This window comes from Callithrix jacchus, chromosome 17 (genome assembly GCF_049354715.1).
Source record: "Callithrix jacchus isolate 240 chromosome 17, calJac240_pri, whole genome shotgun sequence".
Taxonomy (NCBI): domain Eukaryota; kingdom Metazoa; phylum Chordata; class Mammalia; order Primates; family Cebidae; genus Callithrix; species Callithrix jacchus.
This window is the reverse complement of record NC_133518.1, coordinates 51,138,210-51,162,349: the sequence shown is the minus strand read 5'-3', so window position 1 is coordinate 51,162,349 and position 24,140 is coordinate 51,138,210. Positions and strand designations below refer to the sequence as shown.

The 24,140-nt window shown below is 38.6% G+C and overlaps 1 long non-coding RNA gene across 1 annotated transcript in view; it reads left to right on the top strand.

Moving 5' to 3' along the window:
- LOC118148805 (uncharacterized) overlaps positions 1-12,675 on the top strand; it is a 240,638-nt gene extending 227,963 nt beyond the window's left edge. Inside the window, exon 3 of the long non-coding RNA XR_013528643.1 lies at positions 12,537-12,675. This is a non-coding gene — a long non-coding RNA (uncharacterized LOC118148805). The remainder of the gene's footprint in view (positions 1-12,536) is intronic.
- The last annotated feature ends 11,465 nt before the right edge of the window (positions 12,676-24,140 follow it).

Genomic DNA, 24,140 nt, shown 5'->3' with positions numbered 1-24,140 from the left:
CAGGTTTGTCAAAGATCAGATTGTTGTAGATATGTGGCATTTCCTCTGAGACCTCTGTTCTGTTCTATTGGTCTATATCTCTGTTTTGCTACCAGTATCACACTCTTTTGATTACTGTAGCCTTGTAGCATAGTTTGAAGTCAGGTAGCGTGATGGCTCCAGCTTTGTTCTTTTTGCTTAGGAGTGCCTTGGCTATGCAGGCTCTTTTTGGTTCCATATGAAGTTTGAGGTGGTTTTTTCCAGTTTTGTGAAGAAGGTCAATGGTAGTTTGATGCGGATAGCATTGAATCTATAAATTACTTTGGGCAGTATGGCCATTTTTGCAATATTGATTCTTCCTAAGCATGAGCATGAAATATTTTTCCAACTGTTTATGTCATCTCTTATTTCCTTGAGCAGTGGTTTGTAGTTCTCCTTGAAGAGGTCTTCATGTCCCTTGTTAGTTGTATTCCTAGGTATTTTATTCTCTTTGTAGCAATTGTGAATGGGAGTTCACTCATGATTTGGCCCTCTGTCTTTTATTGGTATATAGGAATGCTTGTGATTTTTGCACATTGATTTTGTATCCTGAGACTTTGCTGAAGTTGCATATCAGCTTAAGGAGATATTGGGCTGACATGATGAGGTCTTCTAAATATACAGTCATGTTGCCTGCAAATAAAGACAATTTGACTTCCTCTTTTCCTAATTGAATATCCTTTATTTCTTCAACTTGCCTGATGGCTCTGGCTAGAACTTCCAATTCTATGTTGAATAGGAGTGATAAGAGAGGGCACCCTTGTCTAGTGCCTGTTTTCAAAGGGAATGCTTCCAGTTTTTGCCTATTCAGTATGATATTGGCTGTGGGTTTGTCATAAATACCTTTCATTATTTTGAGATATGTTCCATCAATACTTAGTTTATTGAGAGATTATAGCATAAAGGGCTGTTGAAGGCCTTCTCTGCATCTATTGAGATAATCAAGTGGTTTTTGTCTTTGGTTCTGTTTATGTGATGGTTTACATTTATAGATTTGCATATGTTGAAGCAGTCTTGCATCCCTGGGATGAAGCCAACATGATCATGATAGATAAGCTATTTGATGTGCTGTTGGATTCTGTTTGCCAGTATTTTATTGAAGATTTTTTACATCAATGTTCATCATGGATATGGGCCTGAAATGTTCCTTTTTAGTTGTGTCTCTGCCAAGTTTCGGTATCAGGATGATGTTGGTCTCATAAAATGAGTTAGGGAGGATTCCCTCCTTTTGTATTGTTTGGAATAGGTTCAGAAGGAATGGTACCAGTTCCTCTTTGGACATCTGATAGAATTTAGCTGTGAACCCATCTGGTCCTGGACGTTTTTTGGTTGGTAGGCTATTAATTGCTGCCTAAACTTCAGACTTTGTTATTGGTCTATTCAGGGATTCAAGTTCTTCCTGGTTTAGTCTTGGGAGGGTGCAAGTGTCCAGAAATTTATCAATTTCTTCTAGATTTACTGGTTTATGTGCTTAGAGGTGGTTGTAGTAATCTCTAATGGTGGTTTGTACTTCTGTGGCTTTGGTGGTGATATCACCTTTATCATATTTTATTGCATCTATTTAATTCTTCTCTCTCTCTGTTTTATTAGTTTGGCTAGTGGTCTATCTATTTTGTTGATCTTTTCAAAAAACCAACTCCTGGATTACTGATTTTTTGAAGGCTTTTTTTGTGCCTCTATCTCCTTCAGTTCTTCTCTGATCTTAGTTCTTTCTTGTCTTTTGCTAGCTCTTGAATTTGTTTGATCTTGCTCCTCTAGTCTTTTAATTATGATGATAGGGTGTCAATTTTAGATCTTTCCTCACTTCTCATGTGGGAATTTAGTGCTATAAATTTCCCTCTAGACACTGCTTTAAATGTGTCCTAGAAATTCTGGTACATTGTGTCTTCATTCTCATTGGTTTTGAAGAACATCTTTATTTCTGCCTTCATTTCATTATTTATCCAGTAGTCATTCAGGAGCAGGTTGTTCAGTTTCCATGTAGTTGTGTGGTTTTGAGTGAGTTGCTTAATTCTGAGTTCTAATTTGGTTGTACTGTGGTCTGAGAGACTGTTTGTTATAATTTCCATTCTTTTGCATTTGCTGAGGAGTGATTTACTTCCAATTATGTGGTCAATTTTGGAGTAAGTGTGATGTGTTGCTGAGAAGAATGTATATTCTGTTGATTTGTGGTGGAGAGTTCTGCAGATGTCTATTAGGTCGCTTGGTCCAGACCTGAGTTCAAGTTCCGGATATCCCTGTTAATTTTCTGTCTTGTTGATCTTTCTAATATTGACAGTGGAGTGTAAAGTCTCCCACCATTATTGTGCAGGAGTCTAAGTCTCTTTGTAGGTCTCTAAGAACTTGCTTTATGAATCTGGGTGCTCCTGTATTGGGTGCATATATGTTTAGGATAGTTAGCTCTTCTTGTTGCATTAATCTCTTTACCATTATGTAATGCCCTTCTTTGTCTCTTTTCATCTTTTTTGATTTAAAGTCTATTTTTATCAGAGACTGGGATTGAAAACCCTGCTTTTTTTTGCTTTCCATTTGCTTGGTAAATATTCCTCCATCCCTTTATTTGAGTCTATGTGTGTCTTTGTATGAGATGGGTCTCCTAAGCACACCAATGGGTCTTCAGTCTTCATCTGATTTGCCAGTCTGTGTCTTTTGATCGGGGCATTTAGTCCATGTACATTTAAGATTAACACTGTTGTGTGTGAATTTGATCCTGCCATTTTGATACTAGCCAGTCGTTTTGCCTATTAGTTGATGCAGTTTCTTCATAGTGTTGATGGTCTTTATCATTTGGTACATTTTTGCAGTGGCTGGTCCTGGTTGTTCCTTTTCATGTTTAGTGCCTCCTTCAGGAGCTTAAAAGGTAGGCCTGGTGGTGACAAAAATCCCTCAGCATTTCCTTGTCTGTAAACGATTTTATTTCTCCTTCACTTATGAAGCTTAGTTTGTCTGGATATGACATTCTGGGTTGGTAGTTCTTTTCTTTAAGGTTGTTGAATATTGGCCCCCAGTCTCTTCTGGCTTGTAGGGTTTCTACCGAGAGATCCACTGTGATTCTGATGGGCTTCCCTTTGTGGGTAATCTGACCTTTCTCTCTTGCTGCCCTTAGCATTTTTTCCTTCATTTCAACCCTGGTGAATGTGATGATTATGTGCCTTGGGGTTGCTCTTCTTGAGGAATATCTTTGTGGTGGTCTCTGTATTTGCTGAATTTGCATGTTGGCCTGCCTTGCTGGGTTGCAAAAGTTCTCTTGGATAATATCCTGAAGAGTGTTTGCCTGCTTGATTTCATTTTCCCTGTTACATTCAGGTACACTGCTCAAACATAGATTAGGTCTTTTCACGTAATCCCATATTTCTTGGAGGCTTTGTTCATTTCTTTTCACTCTTTTTTTCTCTAGTCTTGCCTTCTTGTTTTCTTTCAATGAGTTAATCTTCAATCTCTGATATTCTTTCTTCCACTTGATTGATTTGGCTATTGAAATTTGTGTATGCTTCGCGTAGTTCTCATGCTGTGTTTTTCACTTCCATCAAGTTATTTATGATCTTCTCTAAGATGGTTATTCTAGCTAGCATTTCATCTAACCTTTTTTCAAGGTTCTTAGTGTTTTTGCATTGGATTAGAAGATGCTCCTTTAGCTCAGGGAAGTTTGCTATTACCCACCTTCTGAAGCCTGCTTCTGTCAATTCGTCAAACTCATTCTTCATCCAGTTTTGTTCCCTTGCTGGTGAGGAGTTGTGATCCCTTGGAGAAGAAGAGGCATTCTGGTTTTTGTGATTTCAGCCTTTTTGCACTGGTTTCTTCCCAATTTTGTGGATTTATCTACCTTTGGTCTTTGAAGTTGGTGACTTTTGGATGGGGTCTCTGAATGGATGTCCTTTTTGTTGATGTTGAAGCTATTTCTTTCTCTTTTTTAGTTTTCCTTCTAACAGTTAGGCTCCTCTGCTGCAAGACTGCTGGAAGTCCACTCCAGACCCCGCTTGCCTGGGAAACACCAGTGGGGGCTGTAGAACAGCAAGGATTACTGCCTATTATTTTCTCTTGTAGCTTCATGCCAGAAGGGTACCTGCCAGATGTCAGCCAGAGCTCTCCTGTATGAGGTGTCTCTTTGGATATATGGGGTCAGGGAGCCACTTGAGGAGGCAGTTTGTCCTTCATCAGAGCTCAAGTGCTGTGCTGGGAGCTCCAATGCTCCCTTCAGAGCTGCTTGGCAGGGACTTTTAAGTCTGCTGAAGTGGAACTAACCAACACCCCTTTGCCCAAGTGCTCTGTACCAGGAAGGTGGGGCTTTATTTATAAGTCCCTGATGGGCTGCTGCCTTTTTTCAGAGATGATTGATTGGGCATTTATTTGAGTTGGGTGCTGTTTTAGGTGCTGAACTTGTCCACCAGTTTTTCAAAAGTTCTTAGCAATAGTCAAAGTCTTGTAGAGTGCTTTCTAAATTCCTGTTGAATTAAACTCTAATGACAAAGAAGTGCATTTGGGTACTAACAAAATGAGGTGAATCATAAGCCTTCTTTTCAATAATTGTGAGACAGTAGATACATTACTTTTATAAGTATGTTTCTTCTTCTTCTTTTTTTTTAAGTAGCTAACATTACCTAGCTTAAAGTGCTGATGGCAGAATTAAATAAAATATTGCATAGAAGATGTCTTTCATAGTATTAAGCAAATAGTTGACCTTAATGAGTGTTTCTTTTCCATTTCTTATCTAAAGATTGAACCATATAAAACTGCTGATATTCAGTCATTTTTTTACCCACAATAGTGGCAGTTTCATATGATTTAACTTAATAATTAATGATTAACTATAATATACAGTAGAACCCCTGATAAATTATATGAAAAGCTATAGCTGTGGATTGGATCAGAAAGGGAAAGTCTGATGTGATTACAATGAATTAATTCAACAAAATTCTGATAATTAAAAATGTGCTTAATTTTAATCTGGAGTAACAGTCATATCAGTCATGTTTCAAAATAAAAAGAGTAATAAAATCTGGAAGACATACACAACCGAGGGTTGGGGAAGGCCTTATTAACTACAATTGGAAACCCAAGTGTCCTATAAGAAAAGTCAGTCCTATCTGACTACATGAAATGTTAAAAAAATCATATTAAAAAACCAATATTTATTCATTTATTAATTGATTAGTTTCCTTTCTTTTATCATTAGAATAAGTGTCTGAGAGAAGATAATTTTGTGTTTTTTTTAACTGTTGCATCCTCAGTACATAGAAACATGCCTGACACATAGTAGGTATAATAACCAAAAATTACTATAAACAAAGTCAATTAACAAATAATAGATGTGGGACAAATGTTTGCAACAAGAGAACAGATTAATAGTTCTAAGGCAAAAGGGTTATGGTAAATTAACAAGAAAGGGACATATAACTCAACAGGAAAATGGGAGAATCAAAATGTCCAAGGAATATATGAAAATATTATCAAACTAATACTTAACATTACCACTTAAGACTGTCAAAAATGGAAAAGAATGACAATCTCTGTTTTTGATAGGGATATAGGGGAAAGAGTACTATCATAGGTGGCTGGTGAGAAGGTCAATTGCCTCAGGTGTTGTTGGAATACAATCTGATGTTTTTTGTTAAAATTAAAAATGCATATATATTTTGACCCACAAATACTTCTTTTAGGTATCTGTTCCATAGAAATGAAAGCACAAGGATGTTTATGACAGCATTATTTTAGAGGTACAAAATAAAACAAGTAGAAACAGTGTGATTTCCCATCCATAGGAGAGTCGTTGAATAAATTACAGCATATTGCCATATAAAATGTTACACAGTTGTTAGAAAGAGTTATTGTCAAGTACAAAAAAGCAAGATTCAAAAATATGTGTATGTTCAAGTTTTTGCAAGATAATGACAAAACCTGTCTATGTGTACATTTATATTCATATACACATTATAAATATGTATGTACATTACAGATAGTGGTTTATTTATGAATACAAGCATAAAGAATAATATGAAAGTATATACAGTAGGCTGTTAGTATGGATAACTTTTGTGTCTATGAGGAAAGAATATAGATTGAGAGGGAAGTATATGGGAAAGGAAAAGCTAAACCAAAACAAAACACTACATTAACAAAATGGTATGTATGATATGATTGCACATATTGAATTTCTGTAAAGTTAAATGCAAGTATACGTGTATATAAATATTTTAAAAGAAAAAATAACAATCAAAACAAGAAAAGGGAGCCATAGCCATTTCAGTGCAGCTTACATGTCTTGGTGCAGCCATAAAAAAAACACTGTAATACCACATTGGAAATGGGAAATAATATAAGGCAAGACTGACAAGCGCATTCTGAGGGGGGATGGAGAGGGATACAATTCCACCATTAGATAAATCAAAATGAGTTAAGTAAACCCATAGAACTCGTTCCTAGAAACCATAAAAAAGTCAACAGGGAATTATTAGTAGAAAAAAATGAAAGTAGAAAATAATAAAAACCACCACTGTGAAGCACATTTGTTAGAAGCCAAATTCAAGCCTTTAGTTGAACTTCATGACAGAGAAGCCCTAAAGAGAAGCAGAAGACTTTAACTATAGCGTATAAGATACAGTTCTGATCTGATAGTATCAGATGTCTAAGGTATGTTCAAGCTCTGAAAGTCCTTGATTGTAGAATGCAATGGGGATGATCAAACATTCGTTTTTCATACAATCATGAATTTTGGAGCCAGACAGGCCTTGAAGGATATATTCAGTAGCAAGTGCAAAAGGTTGTTTTTTTTTTTAACATTTATTTTTTAATGATTTTTGTTGTATTTTATTTATTTCTTTTAAATTTTTGATTAACACATAATTAGATGTATGTATTATCAGGTTACATATTATAAACTGATGCATTCATATAATCAAATCAGGGTAGTTAGAATATCCATCACTTTATGTATTTATCTTTTCTTTCTGCTGAAAATATTCAGATTATTCTCTTCTATTTCAAACTGCAATCAATTAATGTTAACTATAGTCACTCTACTGATCTATGAAATACCAGATCTTATTTCTCCTATCCAAGCATACATTTGTACCCAGTAATCAAACTCTCTTCATCACCTTCTCCTCCTATGCTTCCCGGCCTTGGTAACCACAAATCTACTCTCTATTGTCATGAGATCAATTTTTTCAAGTTCCCACATATGAGTGAGAATATGAGATATTTATCTTTCTGTGCATGGCTTATTTCACTTAACATAATGACTTCCAGTTCCATCCATGATGTTGCAAATATTTATTGCATTTTAAAAACATATAAAACTTACCGTTTTAACAATTTTTAAGTGTGCATTTAGTGGCATTAAGTACTGAATTACGAATATGAACTATAGGCTGGGTGCAGTGGCTCACACCTGTGAGCTCAGCACTTTGGGAGGCTGAGGTGGGTGGATAACGAGCTCAGGAGTTCAACCTGGCCAAGACTGTGAAACCTGTCTCTACTTAAAAATACAAAAATTAGCCTGGTGTGATGGTGGGCACCTGTAATCTCAGCTACTCAGGAGGCTGAGGCAAAGAATTGCTTGAACGTGGGAGATGGAGGTTGCAGTGAGCCGAGATGCGCCATTGCACTCCAGCCTGGGTGACAGAGCCAGACTCCATCTCAAAAAAAAAAAAATACATTAAAAATAAGTATATTAACTGTATTCTTGTGTCAAAGGATTTTTAAAAATTGGCCCATGGGGGGAAACTAGATGAAGGTATACAGGACTTCTCTGCATTATCTTTGCAACTTCCTGTAAATTAATAATTATTCCACAATTACTTGTTTTTTTCCAAATGGGCTTTCTGTGTGTTCTTTAGGGGTTTCCTTGCAGGTACAGGAGAAATTGCATGAGCAAAATTCCAGGTATGGTCTCTACCACTCACCTTCACTCAGAGTAGCTCCACTTTCTCTCTTTTACATGCTGCACTTCCATATGAGATGTTTGAAATTTCATATTAAGAAATGTTCCCATTACAAAGATTAATATTGAAACTACTCATTCTATCCATTTATTTTACTGATTAGGAGACATAAATTTAGTTTTCCAAGGTTAATAAGCTGATAAACGGGAGGGCTGGGACACAAATTTAGATCTTTTGACTTTAAGTCTAGTTCTCTCTTTAGTATACCATACTCCTTCCATTGAAATAAAAAGATTTTTGTTTTCATTCCTGGCTCTGTCACCATTTATTATACCTTAAAATGAACATCTTCTGATAGCAACACAGGTAATGTGCATATTATACATGTGGAGGAGTTCAGAATAGACCTGAAAACTCAGAAACCTAGGATTCCAGATTCCAACATCTTCATGTTTGTAACTGATCAAATAAATTTGTGTGCATAAGCCTTAGTCTCCTGGAAGGATATGCAACAAGAGATAATATACCTGGCCTGGGTCTCAGAAATCTAAGGTAAAAGTAAATGAATCTCTGCGTTTCAATTCAATTCAATTTTCAATTTCAATTCAGCAAATATTTAGTAAGTGTCTACGAAGTTCCAGAAGCTATGGTAGACACTGTAGATGCAATGGTAAACGGAACATGTCTTTGCTCTCATGAGCTTACTGCCTGAGAGGTTGGATTATAGTCATTAACCCAATAAGAAAACCTAATGAATAGTTATTTCAAAGTGAGTTAGAGGAGAAAGAGAAAGAAAAAGAAACATCACAATGAGCACGTACAAGAAAAAGCAAACTAAAATTGGTCAAGGCAAGCTTCCCTGAAGAAGTCATGTTTGAACTGAATCTATAGAATGAGTAAGAGTTAACTGGACATACTTGTGGATAGCTATTGGTAAATAAAATTATAATTTAAATAGTTCCTTAGGGAAGCTTTATTGAAAAGATAAGTTTTGTAGAGAATATAGTATTATTTGGATTCAGCAAATATACCTTTCTGCTGTCAAGCTCACCATCCTTCAACCATAGTAGACATCACTGATCAATTACAACACACTTTCTGGTAAATCCTGAGGTAGCTACTCAATAGGGGTTCCAGGTAGCCTTTGCCTATCGGTCAAAACTGGTACTAAAAGTGAAATGAATTTACCATCTTGGGGGTAGTGAAAAGATCTCTGGCCTCAAATTTCAAAGTCCTGAGTTGTAGCTGTATGAATTTAATAATATAAGGAGACTGGCGAACATTTAGGCAATTTGTCTCAGTCCCCAAAGTAGGTGACCACAAATATTGCTGCCCTTCCTGTAAACTACATGAAACAGTCCTGTGGGGTGAGGCTTCTTTGTGTGCCACTCCTCGATTCTAGACAGAAAAGTAAGCTCAGAAAACATGTCTTTCGGCAGCACCAAAATTTGTGAATTTGCCTGAATATTATACCCACATTTTGCTGAGACTTGCAAAATTGAAATGAAGAAGAATACAAGTACAGAAGGTATAAATTTTAAGCCAGAAGGCTGATATTAAAACTTTACAGTCACATTAAATCTGCATAACTTAAAATTTGTGAGGGTTCCCACCTTTATAGGTTACAAAGCCACAGCAATATTCTCTGAGCAATGAAGACTCAATTATGCCAAAAACTCTGGTTGATTTGGAACATGGCTGCTTTCTAGAACTTCTGTTCATTTTGTATTTAAAATGTATAGTAGTGTCATTTTAATAGTTTTTTCTAACCTGTACTTTCTATAAGAACACTTGCATGCCACCTGAAATTTTGCCAGTCCTAACACTCTAGCTGCTGGTAAAGGATTACTGGGTTTCAAAAGCTTTTTTCTTTTTTTAGTTTTCATCTCAACACAGGATAATATCTTGCCCAAATAATCTGAGGGCATATTTTGTACTGTTGTAGAAAATATTTAGCTTGCTAAATATTTCTAAGTTTGTTGCACCTCTTTCAAGCAATTTTCTAACTTGGCTTGATGTTTCCTGAATATAAAGACCCTCTCTTGTATCAGTATTTGCAGAATTAAATTCCTTAAATTTGTGCCTTTAATGTCAACTCTTTTTACACTGTTTTGAAGAAGTTTCTGCACTGTTCTGTGTACATCTTGCAATAATAAAATTTTCAATGTCCAGAAAAAAAAAACCACTGACTGTTATACCATTGCAAAATATGTCTTAGATGGCCCACGCTCTGGTTAGAACCATGCAGTACTCTATATCACTCAATACCTTCACTGCCAGCAGCACAGTGCTGTTAAGATGAACCGTGGACTCCAGAGTGAACCTACCTTAACTTTGTCTAATTAAAAAACAGACATTTTATTCTGGATGAAATTTTCATCCTCTTGACTTCCACAATATTATGATGAATAATTGGTATTATGCTAGAAATAATGATGCCTTTAGCATTTAATTATATATCTTACCCAACTACATGTTTTTTGACTGGAGTCTTTCATATCAGTGCCAAATTATGAGAGCTATAGAGGATATTTCAATTTAAAACATGGAAAGGATGCTAATTTTAATTCTATGTAAGTGTGTTGGCAAATGAGTCAAAATGGCACAAGTAACCATGGATGCTGGCACAACTTCTTGTACTCCAAAGGAAAATGAAGCTGTATCTTCTCTTTAGCTGTTGCCATTTTCATCACACTCTCCTCCCTCAAGCTCTCAGTTTGAGAGGTTTAAGAGGGGTGGCAGGCAAAAGGTGTATGGTGGTGCTCACCAATGTTTAAGATGAGAATATAATATTCCTAATATCCTTTTGGGTGCATGTGTGAAGAGTGCCATGACACAGTGCCAAAGCAGAGCTACTGCTATGACCTACACCCCTGGGAAGCTGTGTTTGCATAGCTGTGTGTGGTGGGGGGTGTGGAGGAGGTAGGTATGTGGTGATCCATGATCTCATTGTTTCTGCTCCACCTACCCCCAGCTGTTAGGATTTGCCGTTTTGTCATAGTTCCCTACAGAGTTTTCTTTGCTTTGTTCATTGCTACTCCCTTCTCATTGACTCCCGGAGTATTCTCAGCTTTCTATGGTGATGTTGAAATGCAAACCTGTGCAATTGAAACCCTGAACAACTGTGGACCTATGAAGGGCAGCCCTCTAGAATCCCCATAGATTTTAAAAAATAAACCTCCAACTTCTCCTACATGTATACATGTATTTCATATATAGCCAGACTATATAAAGGTCCCCAGGAAGAAGCTGTAGCTCCCAAGACTCTATAGGAAGCTGTTCTGCCTGCTATTGGGACTACATGGAATCTCTGGGAACTTTCCTTTGGGTGGTCAGCAGGATTTTAATGTTTGAAATTAGTGTTTTAAGAAAGTGTGACTTTAACCAAGAGACCAAATAGTTTGGGATTTTGCTTGTCTGTTTGTTTCTGTTACACTTACATCTTGCCCTAAGGTGTTATGCCTATTTTTGTCTCTCTCGCCTTCACCTCTAATTATCGCTCTGTCTCTCTCCATCAGCAACACAACTGTGGACTCTTTCCTGTGTTGCACTTCTCAACATGACCTAGCATTTCATGTAAATGAGCTGAATGCCGTGTGCAAGACTGTTTTTGACACACTTTTGCGAAAATATTGAAAACTTTGGTTCTTGTTTCTTTGAATTCTCTCAAGGGTTAACTGTATTTTAACCTTTTTCCCTGATGGCTTAGAGTCACCTTTATGACCCAGCCATGGTATCCCTGTGTGGCTATCTGCAGCCGCTCATACTGCCTTTAATATATGGATCTCTGCGAATCTGGAGGGCTCACAGTGCATGCTCATGAAGGAGCACAGGGCCAGGAGTCACTGAGTCTCCTCTTATCTATAAATTATACCTTCTTGGTGAGGATTCAGGGAACCAGGAAGAAAACTTCCCAGGAGAGCCCAGGAAGGGCTGTGATAGCAAAGAGATGTGTGACCCTCTAAGACCAGGTTGCTAGGGTTGGAGAGTAAAAGAAGCAGTGGGGAAAAGGTGACAGGCTTTTTCTGATATTTCTGCTTGTCCACCTTTTATCTCTTCTTCCTTTCTAGAATGTTCTGAAAGGCATGCTTTGCATCTGTTTCCAGTCCCGGGGGCCAGGTTCTACTCCTAGCTTCTGTTTTGCCCTAACCTTATTGACATCCTCTTCCTCTTCCTCCTTTCTCATCTCCTGGGTTCTCCTTTTACAAAGCTGAGTGGGCAGGGCTGGGTCCAATCCAGCCAAATACAAAGCTGCCGAATGCCAATTATTTATATACAGGACAAACGTTTTCAGATTTCACAGAAGAGGACTATCACTTTATAAATTTTAAAGAAGGGGAAACTACTTCTATAAACCAATAGGAAAAATTCTCCAACTTTTAGTGGGCTAACATATAGGAATCAATTTTTTTTTAAATAAAATATGTCCTTTTTAAACTGCATGTTATTAGCTACTAGTACTTTGTAAAATCAGTGTATCCAACCAAAAATTTTAAAATAATAGAACAGAAGATATCAGAGTGCATGACACATAGTAAGAGAAAGTAATGTTGCACGAAAAGTTAGATTCAGTTAAATATATACAAAGGTATGGGTATAAGAATGAGGTTACAAGGTTAAATGTATTTCTTCCTGTAGGTGATCGGCAAAATATCTGAGAATTACTGAATCCTAACAATTGCACCTGGTAGTCAACTTGGACACTCATGTGGGCCTCCCCTCGTCCTGGGAAGGTATCTGAAGTGTTAGAGTCAAGGTGCCCTCCCGACATTGCTACCCAGGAACCAGGTGAGTCTTTGAGCTCATGGATGAAGTCCTGTACCTCTTTCAGTAAAATACTCACCTAGGACTTTAGATATGTCTACAGGTCAATTTGGGAAGGGCAGAGGCTTTTCCCTCATTTTACATGGGTAAATTAAGTAATTGGAGAAATTAGCAATCGTCTTTTGAAGATGAATGGATCCATAATTTCCCTTTTCTGTAAATGTGGCTGTGGGCTGTAAATGTAGCTTTTTCTGGTCTTAGGAGGGTCATCAGTGGCCATTTGTCTCTCACCTGGGCCATGCTACAACTTCAGTGAAAGAAAAGAACCTTGAGATGGTTACTTTTACATGTCAACTTGGAAGGCCATAGGATATGCAGATGGAACATTGTTTCTGGGTGTCCCTGTGAGGGTATTTCCGGATGAAATCACCATTTGAATCCATGGACTCAGTAAAGTAGATTGCCCTCCTCCAGTGTGGGTGGGCATCATCTAATCCATTAAGGGCCTGAACTGAACAAAAGGCAGAGGAAGGAGGAATTCGCCCCTTGTTCATCTCCTCTCTTTTTCTCTAGCCCTCAAGCTGGAATTACACCATTGCTTTCCCTGGTTCTCAGTCCTTTGAACTGGAACTGAATTATACCATTCGCTTTCCTAGGTCTCCAGCTTACAGATGGCAGATCATGGGACTCCTTAGCCTCTATAGTTGCATGAGTCAATTCCTCATAATAAACCTCTCTATATATGGATATAGAAAAAAATAGATATAAACACTGATACCTCCTACTGCCTCTGTTTCTTTGGAGAACCCTGACTAATACAGGCCTCAAAAAGCCTGCTCTCATTTATGCTGTTGGCTGATGTGGCTAAATTTGGTGAAAAAAGCTCAGAAATATCTGTTGTGTACTCATCATGGGGAGAGGCACCATCACCTCATAGCTAGTTTGTATAGTCTCTTCAAATATGAGTTCTAGATGTCCTCATATTCAGGCTAAAAAAATTTACTGAGAATTATAGATGCAACTTCTGAGCTTGAATATGTCTCCGTGTCTCTTTGGACCTATGGATTACCCATCCCAGGTACAATGGATCATCTGCCATCAAGATCCTGATGGCATTCAGGCTCTCAAGATGACCTTCCCCTGACATTCCAGCAAGCATACAGAATTCTGCATTGGGAGCACACAGTGAACATTTAGAATATTTTATTTGTTCAAAAATCTAGTGTAAGCTACACTGGATTAGCTGACAGATTTTTAGAACTTTACTGTTCAAGTTGCCTCAGTATAATAACCTTTTGGGGCCAAATCATTTGATTCTGGAATATGCACAAAGAATAGATTTGTGTTTTCTATAAATGAAGGTAGACTTTGACATGCAAGTCAAAGATTCCTGCCTACTTTGGTTTTTGTGACTGTGGCTCCATAGAAGCAAATGGCCAGGGAAGCACAAACAATCAAGCTCAGACCTATGTGAGACCAAGACACATACTGATCCAAGTTACCAGGAAAAAAATTCAGAAAGCAATTAACAGTAGGAGTATTATGATCAATTGCTTTACAAGGTTAAGATCTGGTTTGCAGGTTTCTGCAGGCAGCAGCTACATAGACCAGGACCACTAAGAGTTATTGGCATTTTCAATTCCCTTTGTGATTCTCACCACCCCTTGCCAAGCACACTACAGGTTTATACTTTTTGTTATAAGAGAGAATTATGAGCACAGATGGTTCAATATAAAATCTTTCCCACTTAAAAACTAAATATGGTTAGCCCTCCATATCTGTGCATTACTTTCATGGGTTCGGAATATATGAGTTCAACCAATCATGGATTGGAAATATTAGAAAAAAAGAAAAAAATTACATCTTTACCAAACGTGTATAGTTTTGTTATTATTCCCTTAAATATAGTATAACAATGATTTACATAGCATTTACATTATATTACATATTATAAGTAACCTAGAGATGATTTAAAGTATATGGAAGGATATGCATGGGTTGTATGCAAATACTGCACCATTTTATATACAGAACTTGAGCATCCATCAATTTTGATTCCCTGGGGCGTCCTGCAACCAATCCTCAAAAGATAACAAGGGAAGACAATAGTTCAATCTGTGCTTCCTACAACTAGGTCATCGATTCATTATTTAAAAATTTACAGTGTATATTACCTCAAGAAGAAAGAATGGTGTTATAAAGGGGATTCAGATATTTAAACTCTCTTAGATCCACCCTCTGACCCTACAGTCCTGAATGACTTAGATCCTCCAGTGGACATTCAGCAAATTTACCGTGTCAGAGAATAGGCTTGTATCTATTGACTGCATTTTAGAAGCTTCTTACGAGCCAAGTGTTCTCACAATCTTTAATAAAACATTCCAACAATAGCTTTATTTATTTCTCTCCTCCCCACATGCTCAGACTTCTTGAAAGAATGATTCCTCCATTCACAACTTAGTTTTTCACCTTCTGTGTTAGTTAGTACAGAAGTTAAGTAAGCTGCTGTGACAAAGAGGTCCAAAAATACAGAGGCTTGCATCATTTAGAACTTCTTTCTTATCATGCAGCATTCCAGAAGTGAGTGGAGCAGCCTTGTCAGGCAGCTATGGTCCATTCAGGAACACAGGTTTCTTTTACTCTGGGTCTCCACCATGACCTCCAGTATTGACCTTATCTGAGCTGGGGATGACTGCAAGAATTTGACTTGAACAACTGGAAACATGGAGTAGCCATTTGCTGAAATGGAAAGAGAGTAATGAAGAACTTGCTTTTAGTCTTGTAAATTTGAGATACCCATGGTAGGTCTAAGGGGAACTATAAGTCAGTAGTTGGATAAATAGTTAGGAGTTGAAAGGAGAGGTCCAGGCTCTAGAAATGACTTAAGTAGTCATTAGTTACAGGCCTTGATGAGATCAATGATGGAATGAATGTGTATTAAGAAAGAGAAAAGAACCAAGGACTAAGCCTGGGTCACTCAAAAATGTGGAGGTTGGGAACATGAAGAGGAATCAGCCAGAGAATGAAGGAATGGTAATAAGGTAGAGGAAAATCAAGAGAGGTTGATATTCATAGGGCCAAGAGAAAAGCATGTGTCAAGGAGAAGGGAGAACTCAACTCAAATGCTGCTATAAGCCAAGAAAGGTGAGGACTGAGAAGCAATAATTGGATTTAATATCAAGTGGCAGACAATATATCTTCAGAGCAGAGGTGCAACTAATGGTAAGAAGAACTCCTGTATTATTGATTCACTGACAGGTATGTGCAGAGATACTGTGGGTTCAGCTCCAGACTACCACAATAAAGCAAATATCTCAATAGAGTGACTCACACAAATGTGTTGGTTCCCACTGCATATGAAAGTTCTGTTTAGACTATACTATAGTCCATTAAGTGTGCCATAGCCTTATGTATAAAAAGCAATGTACATACCTTTACTTAAAAATAATTTATTGCTAAAAATATCATCTAAGCCTTCAGTGAGTCATAATCTTTTTGCCAGTGGAGGGTCTTGCCTCAGTGTTGGTGGCTGCTGACTGATCAAAGTGATGGTTGCTGAAGGTTGGGGTGGCTGTGACAGTTTCCTAAAATGGACAACAATGAAGTTTGTCACATTGATTGACTCTTCCTTTTATAAGCAATTTCTCTGTAGCATGTGATCTATGTGATAATAGCATTTTACCCATAGGAGAAATTCTTTCAAAATTGGAGTCAATTATTTCAAATCCTGCCACTGACTTATCAACTAAGTTTAGGTAATATTTTAAATCCTTTGTTGTCATTTCAACAATGCTCTCAGCATCTTCACCAGGAGTAGACTCCATTTTAAGAAACCACTCTGTTTATCCATAAGAAGAAACTTCTCATTCATTAAAATTTTATCATGAGACTGCAGCAATTCAGTCACATCTTCAGGCACTACTTCTAACTCTAGTTCTCTTTCTATTTTCACCACATCAACAGTTACTTTTTTCATTGAAGTTTTTTTTTTTCTTTGAGATGGAGTCTTGCTCTGTTTCCCAGGCTGGAGTGCAGTCATGCGATCTTGGCTCACTGCAACCTCTGTCTCCCAGGTTCAAGCAATTCTACTGCCTCAGCCTCCTGAGTAGCTGGGACTACAGGCATGCGCAACTAAGCCCAGCTAATCTTTTGGTATTTTTTAGTAGAGACGGGGTTTCACTATGTTGGCCAGCCTGGTATCAAACTCCTAACCTCAGGTGATCTGTCTGCCTTGGCCTCCCAAAGTGCTGGGATTACAGGCATGAGCCACTGCTCCCAGCCTCCAATGAAGTCTTAAACCCCTCAAAACTATCTATGAAGGTTGGAATCAACTTCTTCCAAACTCCTGTTAATATTGACATGCTGACCTCCTCCCACAAATCATGAACATTTTTAATAGCATCTAGAAAGATCAGTCTTTTCCAGAAGAGTTTTCATTTACTTTGCCAGGCCCATCAGAGGAATCACTATCTATGCCAGCTACAGACTTGCAGAATGTATTTCTTAAATAAGAAGAGTTGAAAGTTAAAATTATTCCTGATCCATGGGCTGCAGAATTGATGCTATGTTAGCAGGCATGGGAACAATGTTCATCTCTTTGTATACCTACATAAGAGCTCTTGGGTGATGAGGTACATTGTCAATGAACACTAATATTTTGAAAGGAATCTTTTATTCTGAGAAGTTCTCCACAGAGGGCTTAAAATGTTCAGTAAACCGAGGGATTCCCGGGCAAGATGGCCAAATAGGAACAGATCCAGTCTCCAGCTCCCAGCGAGGCCAACAGGTGATTTCTGCATCTCCAACTGAGATACCTGATTCATCTCACTGGGACTGGTTAGACAGTGAGTGCAGCCCACAGTGGGCAAGCAGAAGCAGGCTAGGGTAACACCTCACTCGGGAAGCACAAGGGGTGGGGGAACTCCCTCCCTTAGCCAAGGGAAGCCTTGAGAGACCATGCTGTAAGTGACGGAGCTATCTGGCCCAGATACTACATTTTCCCCATGGTCTTCACAATGCACAGACCAGGAGATTCCCTTGAGTGCCTACGCCACAAGGGCCCTGGGTTTCAAGCACAAAACTGGGCGACCATTTGAGCAAACATCTAGCTAGCTGTAGGAGTTTTTTTTTTCCTGTACCCCAGTGGCACCTGGAACACCAGTGAGAAAGAACTGTTCACTGTCCTGGAAAGGGAGCTGAAGCCAGGGAGCCAAGTAGTATTGCTCAGCGGATCCCACCCCACAAAGCCCAGCAAACTAAGGTCTACTGGCTTGAACTTCTTGCTGCCAGCACAGCTGTCTGAAGTCAACCTGGGACCTTTGACTTTGGTGGGGGGAGGGGCGTCTGCCATTACTGAGGCTTGAGTAGGTGGTTTTCCCCTCACAGAGTGAACAAAGCCTCCTGGAAGTTCAAACTGGGCAGAACACACCACAGCTCCAACAAAGCCACTGTAGCCAGACTGCCTCTCTAGATTCCTCTTCTCTGGGCAGGGCATCTCTGAAAGAGAAGTAGCCGTCCCAGTCAGATAGATAAAATCCTCATCTCCCCGGGACAGAGGTCCTGGGGAAAGGGCAGCTGTGGGTGCAGCTTCAGCACACTTATACATTCCTGCCTGCTGGCTCTGAAGAGAGTATCAGATCTCCCAGTACAGCACTCAAGTTCTGCTAAAGGAGAGACTGCCTCCTGAAGTGGGTCCCTGACCTCCTCGCCTCCTGATTGGGAGACACCTCCCAGCAGGGGTCGACAGATGCCTCATACAGGAGAGCTCTGGCTGGCATCAGTTCTTAAAGAAAAGGATTTTCAACTCAGAATTTCATATCCAGCCAAACTAAGCTTCATAAATGAAGCTTAAATATAAAAATAATAAAGGGGAGCACACCACTGATCCCACAGATATAAAAACTACCATCAGAAAATATTATAAATACCTTTAGGCAAATAAACTAGAAAATTTAGGAAAAAAATGGATAAATTCCTGGACACATACACCCTCCCAAGAATAATCCAGGAAGAAGTTGAATCCCTTAATAGACCAATAACAAGTTCTGAAATTGAGGCAGTATTTAATACTACCACCCAAAAAAAGCCCAGAACCAGATGGATTCACAGCTGAATTCTACCAGAGATACAAAGAGGAGCTGGTAGCATTCCTTCTGAAACGATTCCAAAATAGTTTCAGTTAGAAAAAGAGGGACTCCTCCATAACTCATTTTATGAGGCCAGCATCATCCTGATAGCAAAACCTGGCAGAGACACAACAAAAAGAGAAAATTTTAGGCCAATATGCCTGATGAACATTAATGCAAATATCCTCAATAAATTACTGGAAAACCAAATCCAGCAACACCTTAAAACACTTATCTGTTACGATCAAGTTGCCTTGATCTCTGGGATGCAAGGCTGGTTCAACACATGCAAATCAATAAATCTAATTCATCACATAAACAGAACCAATGACAAAAACCATATGATTATCTCGATAGATACAGAAAAGGCCTTTGATAAAATTCTACAGTCCTTCATGCTAAAAAACACTCAATAAACTAGGTATTAATGGAACATATCTCAAAATAATAAGAGCTATTTATGACAAATCCACAGCCAATATCATACTGAATGGGCAAAAGCTGGAAGCATTTACTTGGAAGTTCTGACCAGGACAATCAGGCAAGAGAAAGAAAGAAAGCGTATTCAAATAGGAAGAGAGGAAGTCAAATTGTCTCTGTTTGCAAATGACATGATTGTATATATTTAAAAACTTCATTGTCTCAGCCCAAAATCTCCTTAAGCTGTTTATCAACTTCAGCAAAGTCTCAGGATACAAAATCAATGTGCAGAAATACACTGTATAGCATTCCTATACACTGATAATAGACAAACAGCCAAATAATGAGCGAATTCCCATTCACAATTGCTACAAAGAGAACAAAATACCTAGTAATATAACTTACAAGGGATGTGAAGAATCACTTCATGGAGAACTACAAACCAATGCTCAAGGAAATAGGACACAAACAAATGGAAACAACAGAGGCTGGTGAGGATGTGGAGAAATAGGAACACTTTTACACTGTTGGTGAGAGTGTAAATTATTTCAACCATTGTGAAAGACAGTGTGGCGATTCCTCAAGAATCTAGAAATAGAAATACCATTTGACCCAGCAATTCCATTACTGGGTATATGCCCAAAGGATTATAAATCATTCTACTATAAAGACACATGCACACATATGTTTACTCTGGCACTGTTCACAATTGCAAAGACTTGGAACCAACCCAAATGCCCATCAATGATAGACTGGATAAAGAAAATGTGGCACATACACACCATGGAATACTATGCAGCCATAAAAAGGGATGAGTTCATGTCCTTTGCAGGGACATGGATGAAGCTGAAAACCATCATTCTCAGCAAACACAGGAACAGAAAACCAAACACTGCATGTTCTCACTTATAAGTGGAAGTTGAACAATGAGAAAATATGGGCACAGGGAGGGGAACATCACACATTGGGGCCTCTTGGTATCTCCCAAGAGGGGCAAAGGGAGGGATAACATTAGTAGAAATGCCTGATGTAGACGAAGGGTTTATGGGTGCAGCAAACCACTATGGCACATGTATACCTATGTAACAAATCTGTACATGTATCCCAGAACTTAAAGTGTAATTTTAAAAAACAAGTTCGGCAAACCATGCTGTAAACATATGTGCTGTCATCCAGCCTTCGTTGTTCCATTGATAGAGCAAAGGCAGGATAGATTTAGCAGAATTCTCAAGGGCCTTAGGATTTTCAGAATGGTAAATGAGCATTTGCTTCCACTTAAAGTCACCAGCTGCATTAGCCCCTAAGAAGAGAGTCAGCCTGCCCTTTGAAGCTTCAAAGCCAGACATTGACTTCTCTCTAGCTATGAAAGTACAAAATGGCATCATCTTCCAATAGAAGGCTGTTTTAGCAACGTGGAAAATCTGTTTAGTGTAGCCCTCTGCATTAATGAGGTTACCTAGATCTTCTGGGTAACTTGCTGCAGCTTCCACGTCTGTACTTGCTGCTTCACTTTGCACTTTTATGTTACAGAGATGACTTCTTTCCTTAAACTTATTAATGAACTCCTGCTAGCTTCAACTTGTTCTCTGTAGCTTCCTCATCTCTCTCAGCTTCCTAGAATTGAAAAGGGTTAGGATCTTGCTCTGGATTATGCCTTTGGCTTAAAGAAATATAGGTCATGGTTTGATATTTCATCCAGACCACTAAAACTTTCTCCCTATCAGCAAGAAAGCTGTTTTGCTTTGTTATCATGTGTGTGCTCTCTAGAGTGACACTTTTAATTTTCTTCAATAATTTTTCCTTTGCATTCACAACTTGACTAGCTGTTTAGTGCAAGAGGACTAGCTTTTGGCCCATCTCGGTTTTCGACATACCTTCCTCACTAAGCTTCATTTCTAGTTTTTGCTTTAAAGTGAGAGATGTGCAGCTCTTCCTTTCACTTGAACATTTAGAAACCATTGTAGGGTTATGAATGGGCCTCATTTCCATATAGTGCCTCAGGGGATGGGGAGACCCAAGGAGAGGGTGATAGATGGGGGAATGTCTGGCTGGTGGAGCAGTCACAATAGGCAGAATATTTATTCATTAAATGTGCTGTCTTACCTGGGTGTGGTTTGTGGTACCCCAAAACAATGATAACAGTAACATCAAAGATCACTGATCACAAATTACCAAAACAGAAAAAGTAATTATGAGAAAGTTAGAAATATTGTGAGAATTACCACGTTGTCACAGAGACACAAAGTGAGCACATGCTATTGGAATAATGGCACCAATAGACTTGCTTCATGCAGGATTGCCAAGAACCTCCAATTTGTAAATAATGCAGTATCTGCAAAGCACAATAATGTGAAGTGCAATAAAAAGAGGTTATGCCAATTTTTTTATTCTTTGATTCAAGGAATCTTGAAAATGTACAATGTGTCCTACATGTACAACATATCCCTTTAGGTAGATAACAACAACAAAAATGACTATTTATAAATTAAGCCCACATGCCTTAGATTCGATCCTGGAAACGATACTGTTTCTCTCCAAAGGTCCCTTTACTCACTCCTTCACAATCCGTTCCCTTCACCTACTGGACATACCAGCTGCCTTGGTGACCAGCCCATGGCAAGGGAAAGACCCAAAAGATAAATCTAAAGGATAAAACAATCAGAAAAGAAACAAATTAATAAGATATTTGGCTAAGTGTAGAGGAAAATTCTTGGAGTAACTGCTGCAATGAACACTCTCTCCAGTTTCATCGGTCAGAGGATAACTATCAATAGGATTCCTTGCAACAAGTGTGCATGAGTGCCCAAGTGTTCACTTCTGGTGATTCACTTTAATGAAGTGGAATAATGACATAAATTAGTCAAATCAACTTTAAAATTGCTACATGTGCTTATGTTTGTACTAAAATAAGTGTGCTATGTTTGTATTAAAATAAGCATGCTTATCTGAACACATATAAGCATAACATTGTGGGCCTGTGGCCAGAAGGGTGCCAGGGAGGACATAGAAATCCAGCAGAGAAAACCCACAAGGCAAAAGATAAAGGCTTCGATGTTAATCATTAGCTGGTATTAGACAGGCTGCTCTGAGGTAAATAGGTCCCCAATTAAGTGGACAAAAGCCTCTGGTTCTGGAAAAAACTCAGTCACTAGCTATGTGAACTAGGGTATGTTGTTTTTCCTTTCTGGAGTTAAATGACAGAGTTGGACAAAACAACCTGTGAGACCTCTTCTGCCAGTTACATCTCACAACCAGCCTCCCAAACTTAAAAAGAAAAAATTCATTTGGTTGATAATTAAGGAAAGAGTGCCTTTCCAGTCCCATTGTTAGTTTTGACCCAGGTGCATCTGTTACTAAAGGTGTCAATGATTTTGTCCTTGTAAATCACTTTCTTAAAGAAAGCTGTGCACTAATTAACCTTACAGATTTGGAGGTCTGTTAGCGGGGCGGGGTGTGGGGGCAGGCATTTGCCACCTCTAGCCTACACACTCAGAACGATTTGTCTCCCACATATGCCTGGCCAGGGCAAGGTTGTTGCTAGGAAGTTAAAACATCCTGTTACTGAGCACCAAAAAAGGAAGATAGCAGACATGCGAGATGAGCTGGTGGCAGAGGTCTAACAGTGACAACACTCCTAATGTGTGTAAACATGTAGCTTCTTTTTTCCCTTTCTGATTTCTTACCCATCCTCCAGATTAATTTTTGGCATGCGTCGTGGATAAATGAGCTTCTGTGCTGGGCTCCCTACCCATTGTCTAGATAGCATAATACACAGTGGAATCATGCTTTAAGAAAAAAAAACTTTATTAGTAGAATTTACACAAAGCCACTTCAGTACATCATTCAATGGTAGAAATAAGAATCTAAGTGAAAGTTTGTGCATATATGCACAGACACACATGTTATGTTAGGATATCTATTTGTAGAGTCATTTATTTTTCTCTTTTAGAGATAATTTGGAAACTGATTATTAGAAAAACTAAAATGTTACCTTCTAGGTACAATGTCTTTTAATCAAGCACAATAGCAATTTTTTCACGAGGTATATATAGCCTTTAACCATCTACAAAGCATTTGCCATATATTACATGTGTCACCTCTGCAATAAACTGGTATTATTTGTAGCCAAGAAACCAAATATTAGAGCAGTAAATTTGGGCCTGCTGGTCTTGACACATCTCTTCCCTCCAGATTCTTTATGATAACAACATAAATTTCAGGACCCAAAAGATAAGACTGGAGATTGATCAAAATGTTTTCCTGTCAAACAGCCAGAAATCACCCACACAGTTTTCAAGTTTGTCTGAGGATGGGTTTCTCCAATTGTCTAAAGAGTTTTGAACTGCAGACCTGTGTTTCTCTTCAAAGACAAGGAGGGGCGTGGTGAGGTGTGTGACAGGGCTATCATCATATTGTACCTGGTCAGACCCCTCCCGAGAAGTAAAAGTCCCCATCCCTTTTTTTGCCTCACTAGGAACAAACATGTTGAATCCTTGGGGACATCCAGTTACTATGCTCTTAAGTCCCTCAGGACATGGAAGCGCAGATTTCTTCCTGTTCTTGCATAGATACATCAAAACCAGGAATGTGTGATTTCTAAACAAAGAAGGTCTTTTCATGGCACGTTTATAGATGATACCTGGTCTTCCTTTCAACAGATATGCACAACAGAACAAGCACATACACGGAGCTACATGTCCTTCCTAGATGGCAGTCACAGTCTGCTAATTTACCTCCTGTCTGAGGAGGAAAAAAGTGACCATATGATGGTGTGGCTCTCAGAACCCAGGTAGGGAATTTTTCCCCAAGTTCTCGAAGACAGGGATTGACTCCTCCACATTCACACACTGACAAATAGTAAAGAGTAAAGTTGGGATTTGAATCCTGACTTCTTGACTCTAACTCCCTCATACATTCGTAAACCATAATTATA